This window comes from Bos taurus, chromosome 1 (genome assembly GCF_002263795.3).
Source record: "Bos taurus isolate L1 Dominette 01449 registration number 42190680 breed Hereford chromosome 1, ARS-UCD2.0, whole genome shotgun sequence".
NCBI classification, from domain to species: Eukaryota; Metazoa; Chordata; class Mammalia; order Artiodactyla; family Bovidae; genus Bos; species Bos taurus.
The window spans coordinates 218,268-231,877 of record NC_037328.1 but is presented as its reverse complement, the minus strand read 5'-3'; the positions used below and the strand labels follow the sequence as shown (position 1 = coordinate 231,877).

Sequence of the window (13,610 nt, the reverse complement as noted above, 5' to 3'; positions counted from 1 at the left end):
ACCCTTAATCAGTCATATGGTCAGGACTATGGTAAGTTATTCTTTTCTATCTTCACCTTGCATTTACAGAATATTCTGTTATCTCCTAGAATAGTGACCACAGGCTCTAAACTCAACGTGTTTGTCTTTTTTTCTTTTAATCTATACAACTGAGTCATTTGCTCTTGTCTCTCCATGAACTTGGTAGGTCCAGGAAAAACAAATTAAAAAAAAAAATGCCTACATGAGTCCCTTCAACACTGGATGATGTGAGATAGGAAAACTACAAAATAGAAAAATAGATAGAAGCTGCTTCAGTCAATTCATGTTGATCATTTTCTTCTCAGTCAGTACATTTTATAAAATAGCTAGCAGTTATTTTATCCTTCAGGGCCCTTGGATTTGTACATTTATTGGTTTCTTAAAGATTTATTCTATACTGTACCCTGAAAGTTTTATATCCTAAATATTTCTGTAAACACTCCCTCAGTTCAGGCCTGCATCACCTTGTTATTCCCAGTATTAATGCCTTCAGATTCACCTTCCTCTGGTTATTCGTATGTCCTTCAGGTTCCTCCCTCCCGTGGTCTTCAGAGTCACCAATCTCAAAAGCACACGTGACCATGAGGCACTCTGAGTCACATTAATGTCTAGACCTCTTAAAGCACCGTTGATGCTCTCATAATTTGACTTCTGCCTGACCCTCTATCTCTAGCCCTTTCAGTCCTTTGCTCTAGAATTCTGAACTGCTGCTGGTGCCCTCGTCACTTGTCCCTGTTGCTGTTATTCAGTCGCTCAGTCGTGTCTGATTCTATATGGCCCCATGGACCGCAGCACACCAGGCTTCCCTGTCCTTCACCATCTCCTGGTGCTTGCTCAACTCACGTTCATGGAGTCGGTGATGCCATCCAACCATCTAATCCTCTGTCATTCCCTTCTCCTCCCGACTTCAACCTTTCCCAGCATCAGGGTCTTTTCTAATGAGTCAGCTCTTCGAATCTGGTGGCCAAAGTACTGGAGCTTCAGCACCAGTGTCAGTCTTTCCAATGAATGTTCAGAACTGATTTTGTTTAGGATTGACTGGTTGGATCTCCTTGCAGTCCAAGGGACTGTCATGAGTCTTTCTGAACACCACAGTTGAAAAGCATCAGTTCTTTGGTGCTCAATCTTCTTTTTGGTCCAACTCTCATATCCATACATCACTACTGGAAAAGCCTTTGCTTTGACTAGATGGACCTTTGTCAGCAAAGTAACGTCTCTGCTTTTTAATACACTAAGTTTGTCATATCTTTTCTTCCAAGGAGCAGGTGTCCTTTAATTCCATGACTGCAGTCACCATCTGCATTGATTTTGGAGCCCAAGAAAATAAAATCTGTTTCTGTTCTCATTGTTTCCCCATTTCTTTGCCACGAAGTTATGGGACTGGATGCCATGACCTTCGTCAGTCCCATCCCTTCACTTTGGACAAATATCTACCCTGTGGTGTGTGTGCTCCTCTCCCAATCTTGCTACAGCCTGAAATGCTGTCCCTTTCCTGCCCTCTGTTCCCTTGAACTGTGTAAGTCTGTACTCAGGCATTATCTCTAGAAAAGCCATCCCTGACACCTTTTCCTACATTTTTCATTAAACTCCAATGTCTAGTACTGAGCAGAATCCTGAGAAATAATTATTGAATAAGAGACACCGGGGCTCTGTATCAACCTAGAGGGTTGGGATGGGGAGGGAGATGAGAAGGAGGTTCAAAAGGGGCGATCTATCTGTACCTATGGCTGATTCATGTTGAGGTTTGACAGAAAACAACAAAATTCTGTAAAGTAGTTCTCCTTCAATAAAAAAAAAATAAATTAAAAAACAAACAAACAAAAATGCTATATATACCAAGGTGACTTGTAAGAGCTTGTCCCCTGCAGTCTAGGAGCCAAGAGGATAGACATGTAAAGAAATAATTTACAGTTCAGATCTATATCTATCACTAGGAAAATCTAGAAAGGTACACTAGGAAAATCTTTAAAGTACTAAGGGAGCTACAAGGAAAGGTGTACCTCTTTATCAGGGGAAAGATGGCAGTAATCAAAGACAACTTCACAAAGCACGTTGAGCCTTGAAATATGAAAAGTAATTTGTCGGAAGAGTATAGGGAAGCATTTCAGATGAAGGAACTGATAAAAGCTAAAAAGGAAGAGGAATTTTGTAAACCATGAATAATGTTGCAGTTGATGCTTGGCATGTTGTTAAAAGGTCCTGTTAGGAAGTAGAGAAGAGAATATATGGTGACTTTATATGTCTATCTTGTATTTTGTTTGGTTTCTGATTATTTTGTTCACTGCTGTTTTGATCAATCTGTGACTGAATCTTTGAGCTGTTTGTGTGCCTGTAACCTGGTGACATTTGGTATTTCCTAAATGGTTTGTTGAAGTTTTCAGGTCATTGGAAGTAGTTCTTAAAGAAGTAAATATTCAGCTGGAGATTAAGATTGATTTAATCTGTTGTTTTATACAATGTTTTAGATCTCTGTTTTAAATGAGATCTAACTAAACATTCTAAGTAATTTTAACGAAACATGCAGATTTGTCAAGAGAACTAGACTTGGAAATGATAACAGAGGAAGAACAAGGAAAATTTGATGAAGATGAGAATAACCATGCACAGGTATGTAAAACTGTAAATTTCAATATCTGGTGTAGTACTGTATGAAAAAATGTGTGTCAAACAAGGCAAATTAGAATGGAAAGATAAGTTAACACCCATCACAAATGAGTTAAAGCAGAAGTTCAGTGAAATTTTGTGAGGAATACCAAAATACCGACTATGTGATAACCCTAAATAAGGAGCAAACCAAAAGGAAATATCTCCTAATCTCACAAATAATATACCTGATTGTGAGGAAAAAGATGCATTTGGAGTATCTGTCTCTCTAGTATTCCAAGCATTTCCTGAACAAAAAGAACCCAGTCTCAAAAATGTTTTTCCATGGTCTGTAAACTCTGGGTCCCTTGGATAGACTTGTCGGTCATCTTCAAAGCTTTGTTTCTCTGAAAATAAAGTAGACTTTGAAAATTATCAACTAGACATTGAACATGTGTTTATGAAAATTGAGGAGAGTTTTTATAATGATACAGAAAATAAAAAAGTAGGGGAGCCGGTAGTTATATTTGAAGTGAAAGACCAAGAGATTGATATGCAAATGTCACAAAATATGAGGCAAGATCCCACTAGTCAGAAATTAGATACGGGACAGGCATGTCATTCTAGTCTGTGGCTTGTCTACTCTGGTAAGATGAAACATAGAATTCAAATAAAAATTCATGTTCCCCTTGCTGTTGTTAAAATACTGATCTGAAAAATAAAGCAATACAGGACTGGTTCCAGAAGCCACTGCATGCAGATAATTGCAGCACTAGTGACAATAGAAGCATGGGACCTGAATTAGAAAATGGGGATTCTTTTCCACCTAATAGTCACAGTGCATCTGAAGTGTATGTAAATGAAGAATTAGAGAAGGATATGCAGAGGTTTAAGAATGAAATAGACATGTTTCAAGTAGAGTTGCTGGCTCTGGAAAAAGAAAATTAAACTTCCAAAAGAGTTTCTCATTTTCTCTTGCTTCAGTTTTTCTCTTTCTTGATGATGTGGTCTGTTTTGATTTTCCATTTATGAATAAAGTGGTGTCATCCAAAGAGGTAATTGTTGGGGATTTTCTCCCTGGGACTTGGAAGCGACGAACCTGAAAGAATGACACTCAGACAGTCTGTTGCAAGGACTGACAAGTTTATTTCTGCAGTCAAGCCTTTTTATAGAAGCAGGAACAAAGAGCTTAAAGTAGACGGCCAGCAGAGCACATATGAGGTTAACACATAATCAGTAAAAACATTCAAGGACAGCACACTCTAAGTGACTCATGTGCTTATCCCACAACCCGTTGTCTCAAGTAACATCTCTATTTATTATTAAATCTTGGCACCGAGCATAACCAAAGGCAGGAGATGTTTTTCTGTCCGCAGTACACAAAGCCGGGTACTTCTGGCCTTTCACCATTTTCCCAAGGACTTTCTCCTAATACGGCTATTTTGACTACACTTCCCAACATATCCTCCTTTTGTTTTTAATTTAAGCACGGCAGCTGCTAGGTGGACTCCATTGTGGGAGGCATGGAGTCTTGAGTAAAGATGTCTGTATCCTATAAGCAATGACAAAAAGAGCAGGGTGATTAATACATATATAAAAATATTGCTTCCTGAAAGCCAAGCTCTAGGGTCTAGAGACAATAGGGTTTTGTTAAAGTATCATAGAATTGAGTGCTATACAATTCCCTAGGTACCCTAACCTGAAAATTAGCAACTTGTTGTTTCAACAAATTGATGTCTAAACTTGAGTTATCTGTGAGATCCCGCAAATGCGCCTTAACTTTATCCCAAGGATATTCAGTGGTATTATAGGGCATGTTAGTCAGACAAAAAGAAGTAAAATTCCAGTGACAATGTATACGTGTTTGGAAAGTCAGTTGCTGCATTTGATCTCCTAAGTAGATAATCACAGTTCGTAACTCATTAATTCATGTTTGTAATTGCTGATCTATTTAAGCTTGTCGAGTCCATAGATCATGTGAGTCCTTGTGCCAAGCAGTGATAAAATCATGATTTTGTATAGAATTATGTAAAGCCATACCAGACAAAGTTCCTACAGTCACAATGGAGATAAGGCTTAAGATGCCTGCAATAATCCACCCAATGATGCGCTTACATCACCTAAGCCCAGTTTTCAACAATACAGAAAGAAATACAGAATCAGGCCAAGGTTCAGTTAAGTTTACAGGAAGCCATAACTCAGATCTTTGTTTAACTAGCACAATGCTAACATTGTGATATGAAATGGTGTGATTAAGGCAGGTATACAATGCACATGCAGTACAATTGACAATCTTGGCCAATAAGTCAATATCAAAATGCCCTACAATAAACAAGTATGGAAAGTGAACACATTATTGAATATAGCCAGTACTATTATATAGGAAGATATAATTAGAAGGACGAAACACACTCATAGTCCCATAAACATTAGCGAAGTGCTCTAAAGCTGCTGGGATTTTCCAAATGTGCCATTGCTTTGGCCCCACAATGGGGATGATAATCCTGGGTCGTGGGGGTGATAAGCCCCCATTATACCAATTCAGCAATATGTCCTTATCAGTCCACAAACTTGTCTTAGATTTATGAAAGCCTCCAATGCTTGATCTATTAAACCAGGAGCAGTTATGATGTTCCTCTTGCTCTTCAGTGTCTGCTCAGCCTGACGAGTCATGTTTTTCACTTGAGCCCATGTTGGGTAAGGATTCAGATCATGGCGTTTCCTCATTGGCTCCTCCAGGGTCATTGATGAGAACCTTCGCATCAACTTTGTCACTTCCCAAGGGAGTCCAGTCTTGGGGGTCCCTCTCGGTAATGGACATGGTGAAGGGGAACCCAGATTTCCTCTCCATTTGCAATGACAAGACCATAACCCTTACCTAGGAGTCGTAAGATTCCTGGCAGCCATTGATTAAATTGCTTATACCATATTGGTGTATTGATGTCTAATTTGCTGTTTTTGTCTTCTGCAAAATGTCTATCTGCATGAGTATCATAATTATTTTTTGTTAAGTTTAAAAAATTTAGGGAATAAAGGGTTAAAGATAATAGTAATTGAGGGTTCATGGGATAAGAAGTGTATCTCCTCTTCCATATTCCCCCTTTCTGTTTTAATAAATGAGTTTTTAGGGTGTGGTGGGCTCTTTCAATAATAGTTTGACCCTGAGGATTATAGGGTATTCCTGTAATGTGTATTATGTTCCATTCTGATAAAAATGAACGAAATGAATGTGAGGTGAATGTAGGTCCATTGTCTGTTTTCAAGACAGAAGGAATCCCCATAATGGGAAAGTTGAGTAAGAGTGTGGAAATGGCGTGTTTGCTGGATTCTGAAGAGACAGGAACTGCCCAGATAAAGCCTGAAAATGTATCAACTGAGACAAAAAGTAAAGAAAAGTTTCCTAAGGAGCAGTGAGTGAAATCAGATTGCCAAAGGGAATTAGGCTGTTGCCCCTGGGGTTTAACTCCTGAAATCGTAGTTCATAAGTGCAGAGGGGCACAGACATCACAGGTTTTAATAATATGCCGTGCTTCAGTGAGAGGAATATGGTATTTAGAGTGCAATCTGTTAGCATTGGTATGAAGATTAGCATGTTCACCATTGGCAGATGTGAAAATAGGAGCTATGAGCCTGTCAACAGCACCATTTCCTGCGACCAGAGGGCCAGGTAAACCTGAATGAGCATGTATATGTGCAATAAAGAAGGGTTCCGTACATGAGCGAATTAAAGCTTGAGTCTGTGAAAAGAGAGTATATAATTCTTCATCTAGGTTGTATAAAAAGGCTGTAGCAAAATCAGGAAAAAGGGAAGCAAGGTATTTGGAATCAGTATATACGTTGAAGGATAATGGTTGAAGTGACAAAAGAGCATATAAAGCATATAACTCAACTTTTTGTATTGAAGAATAGGTAGTGGGTAATTTCTCTTTGATATCAGGGCCGACAATCCCTATTATGCCTTTCTTGTTGTCATCAATGAAATAGGTGGGTGCATTGGAAATAGGCTGGGATGCAATGATATTAGTTATAATGAATTTAGTACATTGTAGAAAGTCCCATAATTTTCCTTTCGGTAAATGAAATGAGATAACATTCTGAAAATCATTTAATGCCATTTGCATGGTCAAGTTATATTGTAAGGCAATTTGCAATTCTTTTTTTGTCAAGGGGACATGTATTGCATATGGATCAAATCCAATCAAAGTTTGTACATGGGTTCTTTCTGACAATTAAGTGCCCTATTTTCTCAATATATGATACAATTTTTTTAGACTAGTGTGTAAATATACGCATTCTATTGGGCTATGTTGAGCTATAATTGCAGTGGGCGAATGTTCAGTGGGGAATATATATATAAAGAAACTGGTTGATCGTAATCTAGCCAAGTTGAAAAAGATTGTCGAATGTGTTTCTCCATTAAGGCCAGTTCTTCTTTGGCCTCTTTTGTTAGCTGCCTAGGGCTATTAGGGTCAGGGGATCCCTCTAAAATTTTAATAGATTTGGTAAGGCATAGGTGGGGATGCCGACAGATGGCCACAGCCAATTAATATCTCCTAGCAATTTTTGAAAATCATTCAGCGTGCATAGAGATTGCACAGAAATTTGAGCTTTTTGAGGTTTGATTTTAGATTCTTCCATAACATGTCCTAAATAATTAAAGGGTGCTTTCCATTGAATTTTATCTGGTGCTACAAGCAGGCCATGATTTTGAAGAGTAGTAGTAACTTCATTGTATAGCTGTTGTAAACAGAGTTCAGATTCCATAGAGAGAAGTATATCATCCATATAATGAATTATAAATGCAGTAGGATACTTATTTCTAATGGGTTGTAATAAAACAGATATGAGATATTGGCAAATGGTAGGGGAGTTCATCATTCCCTGAGGTAGCACATTCCATTGAAATCTTTTAATAGGAGCCATGTGATTTATAGAAGGAACTGAAAAGGCAAAACATTTTATATCTTTAGGGTGCAAAGGTATAGTAAAAAAGCAGTCTTGTAAGTCAATAATAACTACAGACCATCCTTTTGGTACCATAGAAGGGGAGGGCGATCCGGGTTGTAAGGGCTCCCTAGGTAACATGGTATTATTAACATGTCTTAAATCTATCAACATTCGCCATTTTCCTGATTTCTTTTTTATTACAAATACAGGGGAATTCCATGGGGGAAATGAAGGTTCTATATGAGCTTTTTGTAATTATTCATTAACTAATTGCATAAGAGTTGCCAATTTTTCTTTAGTTAGGGGCCATTGAGGTGTCCATACTGGGGTATCAGATTCCCAATCGAGAGGCAGCAGTGTTAACTCAATGGCCCCCATTAAAAGGTTCATTTAAAGAAATTGTGGCTTTCGTTTGTTCAAGAAAATCCCGTCCCCATAAATTGATTGGGATATTAGTAATATATGGTTTAAGATAAGTTACAATTTGATTAGGGCCATACACTTGTAAATAGGATGCACTGAGAAAAGTTTGTGTGGCATCAGTTTCACCCACTCCTAATAGTCTAGAAGGAGCCATAACCTTACCCCAATCAAGGGGCCATTCTGCAGCTCTAATGATTGAAATGTTAGCTCCGGTATCTAATATGCCTGTGAAATTCTTTCCCTTTATGGTAAAGTAAGCATGAGTTTCTGATGTTCCTTTAATAAGGCGGATAGTGCAGCAGTAAGGTTGGTACTGCCAAAGCCTCCCTGCCGAACTTTATCAGATGCCTTCATTGGTTTGACATATGGTAAAAGTAATAATTGTGCAAAACTTTTCCCTTTTTATAAGTATATATTTCCCATTTTCATAACATTTACTGTAGCATGTATTCCCCTTCATAATCTTCGTCCATAACACTGGTCAATACTATTAAACCTCTCATTGTGCAGCTATAACGTCCCCAAATCAGTCCCATTGTCCTGGGTGGAATTGGGCTGTTATATCCAGTGGGAATTTTCTGGGGGTTGTATAATTCTATTAGTTCCATATCATAGGGACTAGGTATATCAATGCAAGCACTCTTAGTTATAGCTGCCTGTAGTGTCATAACATTAGGTCCTCCTTTTGTAGTGGGGCTAGAGGATGGTCCCTTTATTAGTTTCCCTGTTGTTTTTGTTGTGCACTGGGGTTCAAGGTGTTTCCATCCTTATCAAATTTAGAATGACATTCATTCAGCCAGTGGAACCCCTTTTTACATCTTGGACATATTCTTGGGGGTTTCTTCTTATTAGAAGTATTATTATTTTTTTTCTGGTCTGTGTTGGTATGTGGCATTGTTTTTTCATATGGTTGGGCTTCCCACAGTTAAAACATTTGGCATTAGCAGCTTTTTGTACATTAAAGGTTTCCAATGCCACCAATTTTGCTCTATGGGACATATATCTGATATCCCTACATGCTTTCAAATATTCCATAAAAGAGTTAGTCTCTCGAATTGGTCTAAGCATGGATTGACATTCCTCATTAGCGTTTTCAAAAGCAAGTTGTTAAAAAAAAAAAAAGCAAGTTGTTTTAAAATAATATTTTGTAAAGTCACATCCTTAATAGATTTTTCAATTGCATCCTTTAATTTTCCTATAAATTGAGAATATTCCTCCTCATGTCCTTGAATAATCTTAACAAATGAACCATCAGAGTTAGCGCTATCAACCTTTGCCCATGCCCTGCAGGCAGTTTCTTTAATGAAATGCAACATCTCAAGGGTAATATTAGCTAATTGCACCATTACATCAGTCATAGTCCTTGTTCTAGTCAGTATATCATAAGTTAAATTGGCAGGGTTACCATGAGAGTGCTGGTCAATCATCAGCTGTTGGGCCTCATCACTAATCCATATTTTCCATTGCAGTAATTGTTGAGGATTTAAAGCCATCTTTGCTACTTGAAAAAAATCATATGGCATCCAATGGTCAGCCCATCCTCTGAGAAATTCTATACAGTAAGGAGAAATAGGTCCATACAGAGTACATGCTTTCTTAAAATTAGACAACATGCCAAAATCTATACCATCCCAAGAATTTTGACCTTGGATGGGTTGATCAAATTGTATTGGGAAAGCAAAAGCACAAGCAGGCATCTCCCGAGGAGGAGTGAAGCGGTTAGTATGAGCAAAGTTCGCAATTGCTGTTACAGGCGGAGCAGAAGGAAAAACCTCAGATTTGGGCTTTCCGTTGAATTAAATGATCTCCGTTCTAAGTGGCTTCAGTTTTGACACATCCTGTATATATATGTCTCTAAGTTGTTTTTCTAAGGATTGTGTCTGATTGAGCATAACATTCTTATATTTCAAAGCACCTTGTATATCTTGTTCTTTAAGCTCATATTCATGTAAAGGTTGAATAGTTTTTACTTCCAAATCAACATTATGCCCTTAATTTGTTTTATGATAGCCTGTATAAGTGACCATGTAACCCTTGCTGATATGCTCGCAAAACATTATTTTTAACCCTTTTCTATATGTCTAGATTGAGTGTCCCCTCTTCTGGGAACCATGAATTGTTCCAGTAAAATATAGCAGTCATTCAACTGATCTCTTGAAACATTAACACTGTTTTGTTTCAAAAAATGATGCATTATAGAAATGAAAGGAATTTTACTGCTATGTGTCCCATCCTGCTTACCTCTTTCTGCAGGGGCTTGTCTCTTTGTTCAGCCTTCCTTTCAAGTCCCTGTTCATGGCACCACTTGTTGGGGATTTTCTCCCCGGGACTTGGAAATGATGAACCTGAAAGAATGACACTTGGACAGTCTCTTGCAAGGACTGACAAGTTTATTTCCCCAGTCAAGCCTTTTTATAGAAGCAGGAACAAAGAGCTTAAAATATATGGCCAGCAGAGTGCATACGGGGTTAACACATAATCAGTAAAAACATTTCAAGGACAGCGCACTCTAAGTGACTCATGTGCTTATCCCACAACCTGTTTTCTCAAGTAACATCTCTATTTATTATTAAATCCTGGTGCCAAGAATAACCAAAGGCAGGAGATGTTTTTCTGTCTGCAGTACATAAAGCTGGGTACTTCTGGCCCTTCACCATTTTCCCAAGGACTTTCTCCTAATACGGCTATTTTGTACTATGCTTCCCAACAGTAATTATGTAGAAATTGATTATTATCTCAATAACAGGAATTCAGGAAACTATTTTCATGGCTTTTGTCCTCAATCAATTCTCATACCTAATTCTTCTCTGTCAGTCTTCATATGGACTGGGAAACTCATTTAGCTATGTACCATGTGGTCTTCTGAGCTAGAATAAGCACCAAGGATATTGCTTAAGAAGAATAATCAGCTAAGGTTTTGTGTCTTTTTTTTTTCCCCTTTAAAGCTGTTGGGTTAAATATAAGTTATATTTCCATAGGATGGGAAGAAAGCATTGACTGATAGATGGGACATGAACATGTGTTCCCTCTAATCTCTTCATTGTGGTTGAATATGTGTGATCTTCTCTGCTTTCCACAATTGCTGGGAACTTAGATTTCCAGCATGGCTGCTTCAGGATCTTTTTAATAACAAACACATGTGCTCCCACATATGCCTTAATCAGCACTCGCAGATGTTTCTTTTGAGACAGACCTTTCCATTATGTTGTTTACTAAAATGTAGAAAGTTTTGACATGTGTGATTTTGTTACATAGATAGTGTGTACAAGTGTGCGTGTGTGTGTGTGATAGTAGCTCAGTCATGTCCAACTTTTTTCAAACCCTTGGACTATAGCCTGCCAGGCTCCTCTGCCCGTGGAATTCCCCAGGCCAGAAAGAATACCAGAGCAGCTAGCTGTTCCCTTCTCCAGAGGATCTTCCTAACCCAGGGATCGAACTCAGGTTTTCCCCATTGCAGGTGGATTCTTTAATATTTGAGCCACCAGGGAAGCCGATAGGTAATATAAACCCTGAGCAAAAAAGAAAAAAAAATAACTGTTTATCTACAAAGGAGAAGACTGAGTTCTGAGATGCTGTGAGATTTTTCTTTCTTCAGTAATAAGTTTTTAAAACTATTTGTTTGCTGTTTTGTGTAAGAGGTGCTTTGACTGAGTTTGAACAACAGACAGAAATACAAAACAAACAAAAACAAACAAACAAAAAAAACTCTATGTATTCTCCTGTTTAAAAAAAAAAAAGGAGATGAGCCCTATGCCCAACTAAGGCATTGAGTTACTGTGTCAAAGTCATGCTTTTAACTTATCTGATTAATCTGATGAATTCATTTGGTAATATAAAACATTCAACGTTCCAGAATTGTATCATCTCTTTTGGTGCCATAAAATGCTAGGGAGTGCCAGTTTAGGGCCTTAAACAAAACCTTGAACACTCTTTTTTTTTATTGCTGTTTTTGGTAAATAGTGGGACAATACTAGGTAATTATTTCTATATGCTCTAGCTGTAAGGTTTGATGGTTATTGAATGTGGAATTGGGAAGCATTACTTATATTCCAGAATTCCACATTAACTAACAAATCCTCAGTTTCATTCTGCTCCTTGTGTTTTGGTAAACTCTGGTTCATTTAATTTAGTGAACACCGTCACTTTTTGCTATCTCCCAGATCCAAGTGAAAAAAAAAATGTAAAAGACAGAGGGGAAAGAATAGCTTTAATGCAGAGAGAAGATTGTTTCCTTTCTGAGGTGCGAAGGTGTCACATCTATATCCGGCTGTTTAATGGAAAATCCAGGTAGTAAAGACCAAAGAGGACAGATTTTGTGTCCTTGTCTTTTTATTTCACTGTCTCTGCCAGCCAGATGGGTAAGACTGAATATGAATAATTGCATCTTATTAAGAAAGCCATTTTTGAAAATTTGGGGAATTTTATCTTTTCCTCAAACAGAAAGGAGCAGATTTTACAAAAATTTCAATGACTTGTAAGTGATAAAATTAAAATAAACACAAAAATGTTTTTATCACTTAAATTCAGGGTGAGCACTGAGTCAAATAATAAAATTGAAAACAAAGGTCTTTATAATCAATACATAGCAATTATTCTTAGTGTCCAACTTCCATTAAAGGTTGAAGAAGAAAAGAAACACAAAAGTAGTGAAGTGGAAATATCAGAGAACATATGTGATGCTGCTGATGAGAGTAGATTGTTTCAGCAGAGAAAGAGTGGAGGAAACAGCAACCAGTAGTTTCCTGCTGTGCAGAATGAGCATTCTGATAGGTAATCCTATATCACTATTTAACAGCACGTCCCTTATTATGTTCCTATAAAATAATTTCTAACTTGAGCTAATGTTTGTGATGTACAGATTTTATGTTTTACAAGAGATACAGTTATTTTTAATACTCTTGTCGTTTAGCCTTATTACTAGAGTTCCTTTGTTAACATACCACAATGTTACATATTAGAGTATTCTGGATTTGACTGCATATTTGCCTTAATCAGTGTGTTGTATATTTAAATTTGTTTTGTCACTAATGAACATCCTTTCATTTCAGTTTGAGGACTTCTTTCAGCATTTCTCATGAGGCGGGACTAGTGGCGATGAACTCCATCAGGTTTGCTTTGTGTGGGACAGTTTTTATTTCTCTTTTATTTCTGAAAGACAACTTTTCTAGAAAGAGTACTCTTGGCTGACAGGTTTTTCTCTCCTAGCACTTTGAGTATGTCCATGGAGGGAGGCCACATTGCTGTTGGTGGCGGGAGAACCAATGAGGCATCAGTCTTTCAGCCATGATGCTGCTGTCACCACATCATGCGGGTGGTTTAAAAGTGAGCTCTCCTCCCCTGGCCAAATATCTCCTTGGTTTCTTCTTTCATGGTATATGTGCCTCATGTCATTTAAAATACCACCTGAATTAAGTGTGGCTTTTTTCTGTCAATTCTCTTTTTCATTTATTTTTGGCTCTGCTGGGTCTTTGCCGCCACAGTGCTTGGGCTTCTCAGTGTGGTGGCTTCTCTTGATGCTGAGTGTGGGCTCTAGGGTACTAGCTTCAGTAGCTGTGTAGCATAGTTTAGTTGCACCATGGCATGTGGGATCTTCCCTGACCAGGAATGGAACACCTTCCCCCTTTATTGGTAGGTGG

The 13,610-nt window shown here is 38.0% G+C and overlaps 1 long non-coding RNA gene across 1 annotated transcript in view; it reads left to right on the top strand.

Annotated features, from left to right (window-relative positions):
* The window catches only part of LOC101903639 (uncharacterized), a 54,684-nt gene extending 51,246 nt beyond the window's left edge, over positions 1-3,438 (top strand). The window contains exon 10 of the long non-coding RNA XR_003035135.2: positions 2,546-3,438. This is a non-coding gene — a long non-coding RNA (uncharacterized lncRNA). The remainder of the gene's footprint in view (positions 1-2,545) is intronic.
* Positions 3,439-13,610: the final 10,172 nt, after the last annotated feature.